The sequence below is a fragment of the Dermacentor silvarum genome, chromosome 1, assembly GCF_013339745.2.
Source record: "Dermacentor silvarum isolate Dsil-2018 chromosome 1, BIME_Dsil_1.4, whole genome shotgun sequence".
Classification (NCBI taxonomy): Eukaryota; Metazoa; Arthropoda; class Arachnida; order Ixodida; family Ixodidae; genus Dermacentor; species Dermacentor silvarum.
Window position 1 is genome coordinate 148,996,099 of NC_051154.1, and position 17,853 is coordinate 149,013,951.

The window sequence follows — 17,853 nt, forward strand, 5'->3', positions numbered from 1 at the left end:
AACTACCGTATACTTTGATTTATGGGGACCCCTCTTCTTTACTACTGCATCTATCATGATCCAGGGCTGTTATAACGTAACAATTCTTTTCACTTGCTTTTACTCCTATGTTATGATCCACCACTCATGTCCGACCAGCTGATCCTGGTGATAACGTTGCCGGACAGGCACTAGGACCACTTTTAAAACGCAAGAAAGAAAAGTATTCTGATAGCATTGTTAAGTTATACTGGCCAAGGTGCTTCTCCGGACTTTGAACTCTATATTGACCAATCTTCAAGGCTTCCGCAAGTTACCAATTATCTGCGCTTTCAAAAATACGTTGCTTCGTGAAGAAGCAAGAGAGCCTTATATTCAAGGAAAGCGGAACGAGCTCATGAAGGCGTAAGAACAACTAAGGCACATAACATTACACAATTTAGGTGGCTAATTGCACGCTACATTTTGTACAATATCAGGAACTACTCTCTTAAGAGAGCTGATCTACGTGTATTTGTTTTATTTTTTATTTAATAATAATAATAATAATAATAATAATAATAATAATAATAATAATAATAATAATAATACCTCTTTAAACCTCTGGTATAGTATTAATGAATGTTGCTGGAGAACCAGTCACTAAAATTGGGTGTTCGCAGCTCCTTAACGATGCATCTTCATCAGTGTTCACCAATGAAGACATAACTTATTCGCCCATATTGCAGCCGATGTCTCACATTTCCATGCCAGAAATTGCCATCAGTGAATCTGGTATTTTTGCCCTGATAAATAACCTCAAGATTACTACTAGCCCTGATCACCTTGATTAAAATAATAAAGTACTTAGAAACGCCTGCCTAAACCTTTATAAAGTGTTATCAGCCCTGCTTTAACAATGATTATAATCTGACATTATACCTCATGACTGGCGAATAGCGAAATACTACCAATTCTTAAATCAGGCGATTGCTCTGTTCCACTTAACTATAGTCCTATCTCATTAACTAGCAACACAAGTAAGCTTCTCGAGCACGCAACACTTACAGAAGTGGTCTAGAACCTAGAAGAGCGTGATATCATTTTGAAATACCAGCACGATTTTCGCAGGGCTTATTCATGCGACACCTAACTCATCCGATTTACTAACGATATTTTTCCGCACTTGACGCAGGATTTGAAGTTGACGCAGTGTTTCCTAATTTGTCTAATACTTTTCATCGCGTTCTTCATCACAGGCTTCTAATCAAATTAAAACGCTCAAATATTCAGACTAACGTTCTTGCACGGATTAAAGAGTTCCTCTCCAATAGGCAACGATTCACCTGTGCTAACGGCTGCAACTATTCTGTTCCCTTAACACCTGGGGGTCCCCAGGGCAGCGTACTTGGTCCCCCACTTTTTTTAAATCTTTATTAATCATCTACCCAAATGTGTCTCATCTCGAATTAGATTATTTGCAGATGATCGTGTTATATCGTAATGTTACTAATGACGCTTTCCACCTTTCCCTACAAACTGATCTTCATCTGGTGACTGCTTGGTGTTCGTCGTGGCTAATATATTTAAATGCGTCTAAAACAACGCTAATGTCACTTAACAACCATTCCACTCAACATCATACAGCCTACTTTCTCAATATTACTGGCGTAGAACTTATGTCAACTTACACGTACCTTGGCGTTCTTCTTCAGTCCGATTTAACTTGGGTTTACCATATGAACACCCTCTTAGCATCAGCTAACCGAGCTTTCGTTCTTCTTAAGCGCAATCTCAAGCACGCACCTTCACACTTAAAAATACTTGCTTATATCACGCTGATCCGCCCAAAATTGAATATGCTTTTGCCATGTGGGATCCAGTTCAAGCATAAGTCATCAACAACATTGAATTCCCGCAAAACCGCTCTGTTCGCTTCATATTTTCAGATTATTCACGCTTCACCAGCGTCACAGCGTTAAAACAATGTGCCTAGTTAGAACCCAGTGACGCACCGACGGGGGGGGGGGGGGGGGGGGGATTCGGGGGTTGTAACCCACCCCTGAGGCCGACTTAACCCCCCCTTTTGTTTAGCCCCTATTCTTTCCTTACGCATTTGAGTACTGCAACTAAAATGTAAGACGCGCAATCGTCTGCACACTCGCAAAAAGCGCATTTTTTTACAGTTTCCCGTGAAGAAATCGAAATTAGTGCTGTTTAGATGATATTGGCACACTGTCAACCTCCCCCCCCCCCCCCCCTGGCAGAGATCCTGGGTGCGCTACTGTTGGAACCACAATCGTCTCGACGCCAGTTGGCTCGTGTAACCGTATTTAATAAACTGTGTCATCATTCCACGCTACACGATGATTTCTTTTCGCCACCCCCTGCTGTCTTCCCGCGCCGTGACCACGTAAACAAAGTAAAACGCATAACGTGCCGCTCATCTATTTACGCAGCATCATTTATTCCTCATATAATAATACAATAGAATAACCTACCATAACACAAAGCTACCGAAGTTAACTTACCATCTTTTGCAACCTTGTTGCAAGAAATCTATTAGAGCTAACAGATTAGTTATTACATAGGGTTATACGTGCATATGAATAGGGCAATGTCTTCTGCAAACCGAAGGTTACTGAGATATTCGCCGTTCATCCTCCCTCCTAAGCCTTCCCAGTTCAAGAGCTTCAATACTTCTTCTAAGCACGCAGTGAATAGCATTGGAGAGATTGTGTCTCCTTGCCTGAACAATGGGCACGAATTGCAGCAAATGATTGAGGATCTTAACCGAGAAACTGTAAGAGTGGGGTTGAAGATTAATATGCAGAAGACAAACATAATGTTCAATAACCTGACAAGGGAACAAGAATTCAGGATCGCCAGTCGGACTCTAGAGTCTGTAAAGGAGTCCGTTTATCTAGGTCAATTACTCACAGGGGACCCTGATCATGAGAAAGAAATTTACTGAAGAATAAAATTGGGTTGGAGTGCATACGGCAGGCTTTGTCAAATCCTGACTGGGAGCTTACCACTGTCGTTGAAAAGAAAAGTGTACAATCATTGCATTCTACCGGTGCTAACATATGGGGCAGAAACTTGGAGGTTAACACAGAATCTCTAGAACAAGTTAAGGACCGCACAAAGAGCGATGGAATGAAAAATGTTAGGCCTAATGCTAAGAGACAGGAAGAGATCTAGAGCGGCGTGGATCAGAGAACAAACAGAGATAGCCGACATTCCAGTTGACATTTAAGCGGAAGAAATGGAACTGGGCAGGCCATGTAATGCATAGGATGGATAACCAGTGGACCATTAGAGTTGCAAAATGGATACGAAGAGAAGGGAAGCGCCGTCGAGGACGGCAGAAAACTAGGCGGGGTGATGAAGTTAGGAAATTTGCAGGCGCAAGTTGGAATCAGCTAGCGCAAGACAGGGGTAATTGGAGATCACAGGGAGAGGTCTTCGTCCTGCAGTGGGCATAAATATAGCCTGATGATGATGATATGTGCATATAACACATTGTGTGTCAAGTGTCTTGTGATTTCAAGAATTACTGCATATATCTCCTGCTCGTGTTTTTCCTGTATTTAAATCTGGCTTGAGAAGCGATAATTGTCGGAGTCATGAGGTACAGGGGTAATTGGACATCGCAAGAAGAGGCGTTCGTCCTGCAGTGGACATAAAATATAGGCTGATAGTGATGATGATGATAATGATGATGATGATAACCGATGTCTCGAATTATTTCCCTATTTTTGAGATGACTCATTGATTACGGATCAGCATGGACTTCGCGCCGGCCACTCCACTATCACAAATCCTGCCAGTTTCATGATACAGATGTCCGCGTGCGTACTTCAAATGGGGCAAGTTGGCACCACTTACTGTGACCTCAGCAGATCCTTTGATGTAGTCGGCCACTCACTCCTTCTGATCAAGCTTACGCACTTTGATGTAGACTCGTGAGTTGTCAATCTGTTGCGCAGTTATTTTCTTGTTAGATAATGTTATGCTAACGTCAATGGCCAAACGTCTTCTTGCATGGCAACTAGCGGCGTCCCGGAAGGATCAGCATTAAGATCAACCCTTTTTAAAATTTTTGTTGATAACGTTCTACCCACTATTCGGAACTCTTTTTTCCTTCTATATGCCGATGACATCCAGATTTAAAAGGAAATTCACACTGCTGATGACTGTTGCACCCTGCAGTCGGACCTGTTGCAGCTTTGCCTTGTGCTGTCATAGTTTCACGCATTGTTTAACTGCCTCTCTCTTCCTTTTGTACTTGCGCTTTGTTGTAAGTGCACGCTTCACAGTTGTTTCTTTTATTAATTGTGTGTTTTTTAGTTATATTCACCTGCAGTTTTCTTTTTTTGTTTTTTAATGTATGCGTGCGCCAGCACTCAGACCTTAGGGTTGTTCCTGGGCACATTAAATTAACATTATTATTATTATTATTGTTATTATTATTGTTATTGTTGTTGTTACATTGCATAAGTTAGCCGCCAGTAAATTCAGAACGTGACGCCGGAGGCAATACACCTCATGCCTGCATGGGATATGAAAGAAATGGAACGTCTTTACGTATTCTTTATACAAAACCAGAACTGACGTTAGACAGAGATGACCCTTTATTAGATCTGTCTTTGCTCCAAATTGCAACATTCATGTTTGCTTTTCCTAAGATAGACTGCCTCCTGGGCCGCTTTCGCAAACTTTTCGTTCGTAACGACTGTTGATCATTGACCCGTCGTCTTTGCTAATATTAAGCTCCTTGTGACTATTGGCCAGCGCCGGTCACTGCGAAGCACTCTAGAAAACGAAGTGTTTCGTTAATTCCGGCTCAGAAGCACGCGTAACATAGGGTCTCTTCAATTTATCGTGCCGGACTGACTGCCTGAGGCACTGCGTATACGTTAGAGCTCACTGGCTGAAAGCAACGCCTTGGGGTGTCCTGGGCAGTCTGAGACTGCAAATAGAGGGCACCTCTGCTTTCACCTTGCAGTGCTCACCTAATACAAGAGTACCCTGACTAATAATGTAGTTTTTGGTTCAAGCCGTCTATTTACAAGCGTCAGCCAAGACTAGCTGCAGAAGCTCCTTCAATTTCTGCTCTCTCCAACTGTACCGCTTCCAATATCGTTGGCGATTTCCTACCAATACCGCTTTCAATATCGTTTGCTATTTTAGGAAACTTTCCACTCTAGGTCGCAGAGCCAAATCGCGGAGCTCACCGGAAAACATAAGGAGGACTAAATAATAATAGACGCTTGCAGCCGTAAATGAAATAAGATTTCTCGGGCATAGTACACTGACTACAGTCCAAGCCACCTCTGGTCATGTAAGTCGTTGTTTTCTTGCTTCGTCGATATCTCTAGAAATAGTGCATCCGTCGGATATTGTGCATGGCTCACCAAAGTGGTCTCTTCATGAAAGCCATGGCTGTTTTCATTCACTGAAGTTCATTGGGACCAGTCAACTGCGAAAGACGAAAGAAAAGGGAAGTGATCCGCGAAAGACCCCTCTGCTGCTCGTATGCGCCATACTGTCGTATCCGACTGCCATAAACACAAGTGAAGCATTGCATTTAAGCTGGTAGGATTATTAAAAATATCTAGGGCCAAAATTCACAACGAAGTTCGCTTAAAGAGCGATTTGTGATTTGCCGTTGTCTTGCCATGAGACGGTCAATAATTGAGCTCGCCTAACGAGCTGGCTTGTTACTCTAGACGGACGGTGACATTGGCATCCAAAACATCCTGGATACAATCATAATTATCGTTACCACCACTACCAGCCGCATCACAAAAGCATCTGGCAGAAATCTAATATACACCTCTACTCGGTCTACAGAATCACTCTTGTATCCAGTTATCCTACTCTCATCCCCTTATTCTCTATCGCCTTCAGCAATTTTTTTCCATTGACACCTAAAGTGCTACTCGGGCATATTACCTGTTACCTGCAACATTGCTTGCTTTGGGACTACCATATTATTAACGTAAACGGCTGGGCTTGTTAGTTGATGTATCTAATTTTAATGCTACAGCTGCACATGAATACAGTGGAGGAAAAAACTGACGCACGTAAGTTGCTGAGCTTTTTCTTCGTCTGTTCTTTCCTCTTCACTATCACTTTTCGTGCTCTAGCCCTCCAAATATTGGCATAACGTTGCTGGATTTTGTGAAAGGCCAGCTCATGGGTGCTGCCCGAGCACTTAACCTATACTCTTGCGAAAATAAAATTTGCTGATCAGGCGTGTCATAAATTGTTCCTGCGAACGGAACCATTTGTATTCTTTGTTTTGGGGGGTTTTCTCAATCAATAATTGATGGGCCCTACTGTTCTCACCTCCTATCATAAACTATGAGAGAGGCCGTAATAGAAGCCTGATTTTCGACTTTGCCATCACCCACGACTTCTTCAAGTTTTTACCAAAATCCACCATACTTCATTCCATTTGCATTCTCCCTCCATTGAAGCGCGTCTTCCGAGGCCAGCAATCAAACCTAACCCCTCGTACCCTGTAGTAGAGCGTCATAGACCCTTTACCAGCGGGGAGGGAAAGTTTCTTCCATGACTCAGAGTTTGGATTCGAAGATGTGTTCATGTATGCAAGAATAGTTCCCAAGAGCGGATGCCAGCCAAATCGCCTAGCCAACGATGTGATGGCCCGCTAGAAAGATGCAGATCGGGTTTCACGAGAGGTTTACTTTTCCGACTGTGGCCCGAGTTTTCAGCTACTACACTAAAGGAAGCTCGGAGCATCACTAAAATGTGGGGCAAAAAAAGAAAACAAAATGCAAACCCTAAAAACTAGTTGTTAAATATATGCTACGTCTACATTCGCAAACGAACAAAAAACATACGTGTGGTGCACTGCCACAGTGTCCGCAAAGACCTCCGACCCCCATATGCGCTACATTCATGACACGTGAGGACACTACAAAAACTGAGGGTCACGTGGTGAATTATACCAGTTCAAAACTCTCGAATGTGGATGCCAGTATCTGCAACTTCCACATCGTTTAGACTGCTAAATTCAGTCACAAATGTGGCAGAGCGAAGTAACAGAGATGGCATAGTCAAATCACGCCCAGAGCAAGCTGTCTTTAGCGCAGCAGGACATCGGAAAAAGCAGCGAAATATTGTCCGTGGCAATCCGATACTAGGGTCATTCGCTGGGTATGGATCTCCGTGATGTCAACAAAATTGTCACGCGCAATGCTGACAGCATATTTTTATCAACCGAATAAAAAAACACTGCTAGAAGCGAAAAAAAAAGCTTACAAGGTCATCTATGGTGGCACATTATATCGATAATGCGAAGCCTCGTTTACAGAACTTTGCTCCTCTCTGCGTGCCTGTTGCGATCAATTTTTCAGCTGATTTGCGCGGCGTCATCCTTTCCCGCTTCCGCCTTTTGCACACGTGATGGAGTTGCTTGGGCCTTTCTTGCTTATAGGTCTGTCACATGAGTGTTTCCAAGACAAGACGGAAGTGGCCGTCGTAAAACTCAACTTCCGGCGATAGCAGGAGGCCCCGCGCCGATTGCTGACGCGAAACTGGCCGCACAGGAGGACGCCTCTAAACGCCAGGCCTATATAGTTTACGACGTCGACCGGGGCCGAAGAGCAGCGGGGCGTGCATTTTGAACGCTCCAAGTCACACTTCTCAAACTTTGGGATGGCCCCTCATAGGCCGCTGCGGCGACAGCAGCGAAAACGGACGTGAACAGCATCGCAACTGCGGGAACGCGCGTCCCGACGGCTTCTTCGCACGATCGCTTTCGTCCGAGTTCGCCCGTGCGCTGCGTGCCCTGCTTGCGTTTCTTTGCGACAGTTCTTGTTTGGAGTTTATGCTAGCATTCCAACTCATGTATATGTAGTGCACTGTAAACGAATGAAGCTCTGGGTCTTTCGCGTTACCTCTCGGAAAAAGAGTTGCGGGGAGACTGTACAAACACGCGATATGTACAAACACGACAGTTAATAATAATGTAATACGTGAAAAGCTTGCTCGTCTCACTCTTCCTCTTGACCCTATGGTATTCCCTCCCTCCCCTTGTGGTGAAATGCATGACTCTTCCGATGATTGCAGTCTTGATTGCGGTCCTTCCTTGCCGCTTTACAAACGCTGATATGGCGCAGATAATAACCATATATCGCCGAACGCGAACTTTGCATAAAAGTGTGGGAATAGTCATTGCAAAGTTGGGTACAATTAACTTATCTTGTTCTGTTTCTCTATGGGTCATTCCACGCCAACTGTCCCAACCTTGGCGCTCGACCATCAGCGATTTCTTTGAAAAAAATTGAGGACTATCTATTTAAAGCAAGAAGTCATCCTGTAAATCATTTTTGCGTAAAAAAATTTTTCAGCACCGCTAGGAACATGTGAAGTTTTTTAGAAAGCTCGAAAGTATGTGTCGTAAAATGCATTGTCAAAAAATGTTCTCTTATTAAATTAGGCGAGGACACAATTTTCCCTTGAGAATGAAGATAGGCTTTTCACTTAAAAAAAGTTTTGTCGATCTTTACGTTCCCGTGAAATTTTTATACGGCACTAAATATGCAAAATTTGGTGCATATTGGGAATTTTTTCTCAGAGAGATAACTTTTACCGAAAGGTTATATTTCATAGTATCTAATTGCCAGCAAGTTTTACTGTAAGTGAAAAATAATTTGGGACGGATATAACGTGAAATGGCCTGTACAGCTGGCGACAAAGTTGCAAAAAGGTTAGTTTTAGCCGATGTTTAGTCGTAAATTTAGCATTGAGGTGGTCGGGGTAAAAATACGCTAAATAGTGTATCTATTAGAAAAATCCATTGTCTACAACCTGAGAAACTTTTATCAAATTACTTTTTGTTTTAAGCAAGAAAAAAAATTTTTAAATTTGTGTTATACTGGTCTCTGCGCTTGCACGTGTTTCCCCTTCGTAGGAAAGCGTCCTAGCGGTAAGTAGAACTTGCGCGGACGCAGAATTTCCTGAATTGATGAAGGAACATCTAGACAAGATAATCAGCTCCTCCAGTGTTTATTTGAGTCCTTTATTAGAAATTATTAGCCTAGCCAATAAAAAACGCGATCCCCAATATAGCGCATTTAAACGGATGTAGCCGTACGCCGACGGCCTGCATAGCGTCATCACGCAGCATCGGAAAGTTAGGCCGGTGAGTACAGAGTGCCGTTACGTACACTAAGATTTAGAAATGGGCGAAAACTTTGTGATTAAGAAGAGAATCTGTTGCTTTATTGCGGCAAATATGTAGCAAATATCAGCCAACACAATCGTGTTTTAGCGACCACGTTTCTTCTGCAGAAAACAAGTAGCAGACGAAACTTTCCGATGCCTTAGTTAGCAGGCGTCCTAGCAGTCGTGCTTGAAACATTCCAAAGCAAGGGTGTGAAATTTTGCAAACGAGTGCTGGATATCCCCTGTGTGACTTGTACATTGAGGAAAGGTGGCTCTCCAGTCGGCGATATGTAGCAGTTGTGCCATTGGAGAAGCTATATTCATGACATTACCTGTACTTGTCACACTTTTGTGAAATGCCTTCTATTTTGTCATGAAAGCGTCTATTCATCCTTCGACACCATGCCATCAGGGCGCTAAAGAAGGTATGTTTTTTCTTTCGGTGAACCCTCCTCTATTGAGCACATGGATTTATGCTTAATCTCTGGTCCTCAAGGGAACTTTAATAGCGTTGCGATGACTTTCGTTTAATAACACCTAAACAATTGCTAATTGTTTGAAGTGGTCTATGTCGAGCGTTGAGGTATCATTTTTTTAGCATTCGCGTATGTATTACTTTATGTAACCAGCATATAAAATCCAGAATGGCCTAAAGGATAAAAGCGACGAGACACTAGATACGTACTTTAAATCGATTGCTTGTTCTTGTTTTTATGAGTCCACTAATGACATTTTAAATAAATGAAAGCATCATGTTAATGGAGTGACATGAAATGAAGTCATTAAACAGAAATTAGTGAAGTATGTTGCGTATTAATCACATAGTTACGCTAAATAATAATAACTATGTCCGGCATAGCAGTGGAGCAATGAGAAAAAAGTAGAAGCCTGCAAACATATAGTCAAAATTTAATTTTGAAATAGTCATGTTTTCTTTTAATGACCAGGCTTATTGGCATTTCCGTCTAAACTTTCTGCACTATGGCCACTATGGCATTTATTGCATGGTTTATTTTCGTCTGCTACTTGTTTTCTGCAGAAGAAACGTGGTCGCTAAAACACGATTGTGTTGGCTGATATTTGCTACATATTTGCCGCAATAAAGCAACAGATTCTCTTCTTAATCACAATGTTTTCGCCCATTTCTAAATCTTAGTGTACGTAACGGCACTCTGTACTCACCGGCCTAACTTTCCGATGCTGCGTGATGACGCTATGCAGGCCGTCGGCGTACGGCTACATCCGTTTAAATGCGCTATATTGGGGATCGCGTTTTTTATTGGCTAGGCTAATAATTTCTAATGAAGCACTCAAATAAACACTTGAGGAGCTGATTATCTTGTCCAGATGTTCCTTCATCAACTCAGGAAATTTTGCGTCCGCGCAAGTTCTACTTACCGCTAGGACGCTTTCCTACGAAGGGGAAACACGTGCAAGCGCAGAGACCAGTATAACAAAAATTCAAAAATTTTTTTCTTGCTTAAAACAAAAAGTAATTTGATAAAAGTTTCTCAGATTGTAGACAATGGATGTTTCTAATAGATACACTATTTAGCGTATTTTTACCCTGACCACCTCAATGCTAAATTTACGACTAAACATCGGCTAAAACTAACTTTTTTGCAACTTTGTCGCCAGCTGTACAGGCCATTTCACGTTATATCCGTCCCAAATTATTTTTCACTTACAGTAAAACTTGCTGGCAATTAGTTACTATGAAATATAACCTTTCGGTAAAAGTTATCTTTCTGAGAAAAAATTCCCAATATGCACCAAATTTTGCATATTTAGTGCCGTATAAAAATTTCACGGGAACGTAAAGATCGACAAAACTTTTTTTAAGTGAAAAGCCTATCTTCATTCTCAAGGGAAAATTGTGTCCTCGCCTAATTTAAGAAGAGAACATTTTTTGACAATGCATTTTACGACACATATTTTCGAGCTTTCTAAAAAACTTCACATGTTCCTAGCGGTGCTGAAAATTTTTTTTACGCAAAAATGATTTACAGGATGACTTCTTGCTTTAAATAGATAGTCCTCAATTTTTTTCAAAGAAATCGCTGATGGTCGAGCGCCAAGGTTGGGACAGTTGGCGTGGAATGACCCCTATGTATATGTTTACCCTTACTGTTTCTGTCTCTCTGGAAGCTAGGGGAAGGCAGCCACTAGCGTATTGGATGTCAGCGCATTGCTAAACGCCCGCGTAGAACACACCATACATAAAAAGGGTCTCCACTCTAGAATGATATGATACAACCTTGTTCGCATGCCCCCTTTCGAAACTGAGTATTTAAACTATTCGGTTCAATATACAGGGTGTATTTTTGCTTTTACGAGAAATCAGAATGCTTAATTGAATAAATACCGTAATTACGTTATTTATCTTATTTTATTACGTTACGGCACATATTTCAATCTAGGAATTGCAGGTAGTGGGTATGCAAGGCATGTCGACTTAGAACGAATCCTGAGGATGGCACTGGTTTCCACATAGGCGCCGTCAAACTTGCAGTCAAATGCACAGTTGTTCCAATTGCATTTTTTAGGAAACCCCGTTTTATGAATTGAAGCACAAAAGTAACTGCAACGCCAGTGCATTTCTTCGGACACATTGGAAATTATTATATCGAAACTGACGTGGTCCTGCGAATGCGCTTTAAGTCGATATACTTTGCACACTCACAAGCAACAATTTATAGGTTTAAATGTGTGCCGTAAAGTAACTAATAAGAAGTTGAGAAGTAAATCGGGTAATTGTTGAATTCAGCGCTTTCATTTCTCGTAGAAGTAACGGCCACCTCATCCAGTATTTCAGAACTAGGGTTAGAATTGTGCTATCTGTCGCAGGCAATTTTTAAAACTTGGTACAGCTAAGCCAAAACACGAGAGCCATATAATGCTTTCGCATTAATAAAACCACGACTATTTGAAGGCGGAGCCAGTACCCGTCATGGTGCATGGCGCAGTGGCTTTGGCGTTGCACTGATAAGCTTAAGGGCGCGGGATGGTATCCCCGTCGTGGCGGCTGTATTTCGATCGGGGCAAAATAAAAGAACGCCCATGTACCGTGCAGTGGGTGCAGGTTAAAGACCTCCAGATGGTCCACATTATTCAGGAGTCCTGCACGACGGCTTGGCTCATAATCATATCGTGGTTTTGACATGTACGGCTGGACGATGGGCCTGTGTCAGTGCAGGCGCTATTCGAAGACCACCCCCATCAGTCGTCGGCCCACAAGGCTGTGAAGGTCGACTGGCCTGTGTATGCGCGAACTCACCGCGTCTTTTCCTCCCCCTCCCTCTCTTTAACTCATCTTTCTAATCTGCCTTTCCCGCCCCAGTGTAGGGTAGCCACCCAGATCCATCAGGGTTAACATGCCTGCCTGCTCCCTTTCTACCGTCCTGCTCCTGGCACGTAAAACCCCATAATTTCATTAATTTATTTTAAATTAAGGCGGAGCCGCTTCTAATGCAATACGGGAGGGTAACCTCTTCGCGAGTAAGCCATTTGACCACTAACGCTTGACGTGGAGTTTTGTGGAGTATCCGAACCTGGCCGCGGATCGCGTCCCTTTTTGTGCTGCTGTTTGCTCGGGGCTTTCAGTTTTGGTGCAAAAGAAAGCGCTTCACGTGATCTCTATTCGGGAGTTAATTCATCAGCCCAATATATCGCTTAGCAAACTTCTTGTGCAGTAGCTAACGATGAAGTCTTTTCAGTGCTGATTTTGTGTTTAGGAGTACCACGACATCTTGTGCTGAATAGACCCTTAGTTTTAGAGGAGCGGCAACGATTGCAGTACCTTCTACAATGGTAGATGAAACTGAGTGATGCAGCCTGGTACACCATGACACACTAACAAGAACTCCATAGAATGAAACTGCGCAGCTGGCTGCATCTGTACACACGCCCACCTGTCTCTGCAGGCGTGCAGGTGGTTTTGATACGCTGTAACAGCAATTCCCTGTATGGAATTGTGTTCTTTGCACGTAGTTGGGGTACACTGATATAGCAGGTAATGTCTCGAAATGCCATAGTGGGTCAAGGCTACTTGATTAGACTATTCGTAGTCCGACACTCGAAAGGTGTTTAGTCCCACATGAAAGTGAGAACGGTGTTAGATATGACCAGCCCAGCGCCTGCTGCCGGGCTTCATACAAGAAATCACCCGCCGTCGACACACATTTCAAAGCATTTCTGCTAGATGGTGGGGATCATTGTCCAAACGACGTCGCACTGCTCACCGTTGAACTTCAGCAACCTGTGTATGTGTGTTGTGTAGGTGTGTTGTTTGGCGGATTCATGTCCCCTTAAGTGCACGAGCCATTTGACGAGTGGTACGAACGTTCTCGGCAAGTTAATGATCACTCGTTGCCGTCCGAGAACCAGAAGGAAAACTGGTTGCCACCGTGACATCAGGGCAGACGTCACGTGCAGGGAAGTGGACGACGTGCGAGGAGAACCAGAAGAAGCATGGCTCCTCTTCCCTCCAGCGAGGAAAAAATGCTTAAAAGCACCAGTGCAGAGGCGTGAAGAGGATTCCTCATACTTTTCATCGGAGCAGTGCTAGTTTTCTGCCGTAGCTCCCCCGAGAGCATTAATGTTTCTTTCTGGATTTTTCTCTTTTTGGCCTAACGCCTGCTAAAATGTAGAATAAATCACCAGTCAATATTCCGTCCTCCAGGTCAAACCCCCCTTCGGCACACTTCAACATCGGTGGCCGGAGAGCGTCTGAGGTTTCCGGACACCGACCTGGTATAGAGAGCTACCGGGTGTACAGGAGGAACTTTTCAACCTCTCCGGGAAAACACCTTTCTAGCGTAGGACCCTCCACCCCATGAGAGTAAATTCTTGGGAGGCCAGTAGGCACAAAAGAAGTGACAACTTAATTCATAAGCTTCTGGTCAGTGACAGACTAAGGAACTAACAATCACAAACCGATGTTCCTTGCTGTCCACTGCGCCTCAGCGCTGAAATTGGCTCTGCAATGGACATAGCAGCAGCAGCTGGTAGTACATGTGGCTTGTTACATGCACAGTATCGAGTTTCTGCATGGATAGCACCCCCCCGCCCCCCGTGGTGTGGTAACCCCTACGTGGTCCTGCCGTGGAACGGGACGTGCAATGAACATTTGCGCTGCTGTCTGACATATTAATCCATATGTCGCCAGGGTAGCTTGTTGGCATTACTGAGGCCCAGGAACTAAACATTCGTCGCACATCGAATCAGCTGACGTAAAATGTTCAGTCTCAACTGCGTTGATCTCCGCCTCAACTGGGAAAATTGTGAAGGCAGACTTTACCGGTGATAAGTATAAGCCAAATGTCGTCAAGTGACGTTATATTATGGTGATTGCACCCTCAGGTATACTTCTTTCTTCTTTTTTAAATATGAAAAATGGGAAGCTGGGCAACAGGTAGCGCAGGCTATCTCAAATTCATATTTATGGAAAACGACAAATACAAAAAAGTATAATGAAAAGACAAAACACTATCGAAGGTTCATAATAAAATCGCATAACATTAACAGAGCATGTCTGTAAATCATGAAGAAAATAAGAAAAACGTTATTATACTACAATAAATAAATGAACATGTACAGTTCAATCGAACATAGAGGAAACTAAGGATGCACATTAACTACCGTTCACAAAATAATCTATCAATTCATCGTCCCAAACATTTGTGCTGGTACCCCCAAAATCTATATGACGAATATCACCACCGAATCTATGAGATAACACCGACGGTACGGTGGCTAGATGGGTAGGTGTGCCGACCGGCGCCTCTGGAGCGTAGCTCACCGCTTCTCCGCGTCATGACGCAAAATTGGTGCTGCGGTCAGTAGAACGGTTCCGCAGCACGCGTCGTCCGCTACAGGGGGCTGGCGGACTGGCGGCGAGCAAAAAAAAAAAATAAAGCCCGTATTGGAATAGTTGTATGTCGTCTGTTCGTGTCAGTTTCAAAGGTGAAGAGCTCCGCATCTCTCGTACTGTTTGTAAGTTCCTAAGCGATGTGGAATGTTCCAGGTCGGAAAAATGACCGGCGAGATTAGCGGCGGCGTTGCTCCACCAATGAAGACCACCAAGGAGACCTACTGCTTCGCTCCAAACTGCAAGTCGAGCTCTAAATTTGTGACAAAGACAGCGGAATTGTTCCACTGTCTGACAGCGGAAATGTTCACCCCGAGCTGCTCAGTAGCTTGCTCAGTATCGGTACGGTGGCTAGATTGTATCGGCGACGTTAATGAGCAAGCGGTACACCGAAAAGCGTACGTCCATGAGCTCCTCGACGTTGGAAATTTTCAAGCCGCACATGAGGTGCTCAGCGCCTGCGACATCGCGCACCGCTGCGCTGCTACAGGGAAAAGAAAAGTGATCTAGGCTGATATTCTATATAGCAGGCTATGTAGCAAGGAAGTTCCTGCAAAGAACCAAGTGCTCCGATTGCTCAGGGACATTACTGAATTCAACAGATTGAGTATAGGTCAGGAATGTTGCTCCCTTCTGAAGCACTAAAAAAACTGGTAGCATCGCTCGAAGACGCCTTCAAGCTGTGCTTTAGTTTAAATGAGTTACGAAGGAACAGTGTATCGCCGACTTTGCATCCTTTCTGCAGCTGAATCCCCCGAATTTGATCGGCTGTAAGCGGCACAAGAAAGAGCTCACAAACGATGTTGTGAAGTTCTATTCAATTATACGCGTTTACTTTCTTGTCAAGGGCAATAACATGGCGCGCGAAAGCAACAGGGAGAAGAAGAATTACCTGAAGTGGAGGCGTGTGCTGTGAATAATGTTATGATGTGGTGGACCAACGTTGCGGCCTTGCTGGCGCTAGGCGATTTATGTTGGTGCGTTTGCTGACTCAAGTTACGAGAGCGTTTCTTGTATTTTAAATATATTCACGAATTTAGCCCAAGACGTATTACTCTATTTTATTACAATGAAACAGTGAATCATATGCACTTAGCAACACAATTCTTCTCGCACCAATTTAGATACCGTAACTGATGCAGCAATAAAACCAATAGCTGGATTTCTCGAAATTGAAACATTAGAACTCGCTAAATATCATGTAAACACGGTTCCACATACCGTATAAAACCATTGCAGTATTGTTTTACGCATGGAAAAAATGCATTTACGCCTTTAATGCAATGGGCTGGAGCGCCGCGTTTGTATCAATAATATCAATTAGTGTGACCGATTGCCAAGCTAGAAAATTTACTTCAGCTTTTCGTTTTTTCTGACTAGACGACAACAACAAGTTCCTCATTCTGGCTTGGCCTACACTGCTCAGAACGGTATTATAACGCACACTTCAAAGATAAAATCAGAGGCAAGCGATACTATCAGACACGCAGCTCGTCTACACGGCGCAGCCGCCGTTGCGTGCCGCTGAACCGTTCTACTGTCCGCAGCGCCAATTTTGCGTCATGATGCGGAGAAGTGGTGAACTACGCTCGGTCGGCACACCTACCCATCTAGCCACCGTACCGACGGCACAGTTCGAGGACACAAAATCATCATTTAGGTCCTTTTTCAGCGCAGAGACATCACACCGCATCACTTTATTTCCTTAAATATGCCGAAGTAGGAGCATTACATGAGGGATTCTTATAAAGGGTGTGCAGACGATGTGAAATGTTTTTACGTTTAGTTGCAGATCGCCATGTCGGTCTTCTGAAGCGGCAAGACCAAGCTCTCACTTGCGGTACCTCGTAAATCGGCGTTTACGTCTCTCCATTTCAGGCATCAGAAGAAGACCGCGATGTCCGCTTAGACTTTCAGACAAATGTGCTTACCTTAGCTGGAAGAGGCGGGCTTTTGGTGACAGCTTACACATCTACACCAACAGCTCCGTTTTATCTGCGAGTGGCTCAGGTGCTCTTATCATCCCGGCCAGATTAGCAACGATCAACTTCAGTGTCCCACAGGACTACATCGACGATGACTCAGCTTGCACTCTCCTTACCAAGATTGATTATGTCATTGAAGAACCACCAAGAAAAGAGCCCGTCATTTGCGTTTCCCAGCCAATCAGACCCTGATGTCAAGCCTACATCATGAAACCTATGCACGACCAATTAGTGCCGGAGTCCCCGGAAAGCTCACCATTGTGCCCTTGAAAGGGCCACAACATTGTTTTTCAGTCTTGCGGTATAATTCTGGCATTGCTGGCAAAGGCCTCGCTGATGTTGCCGATCTGTCTGCCCAGGACACTGCCCAGAAAGTTCTGATACTTCTGTCTAGAACGAACGCTGAAAAAGAACTCGCTTCACTGGCTCCGAACACCACTCTAGCTGACTGGAACTGCCCCGTGTCTTGATCTGTCACCTGCGCATTCGCGACCATTCCCTGAAGCTCCAGCTACCAAAAGACTGCGATGCAGCATTATTACTGTGTGGCATGTGGCTGCATTCACAAAGGCCTTCTAGCTACGTCGGGTCGAGGCAGAGACGAGAACAGAGAATCGGTGTTGAACGTTTTCACTGGAAGCTTGTGATGTTGCTCCTGCGCTGTGTTCTGCCCTCCCACACTTCATCTTCAGCCACCGCCTGGGAGTGGCCACTGTACGTACATATACTTAAGTTTTTAGTGGAAACAACAGCTAGCGGTTGAAATGCTAATAAATTATGGGACCAGTGGATGCGCTGCTGGGTGCGGGCGGGGCTCGTAAGTTCGCTTTGAAGAAT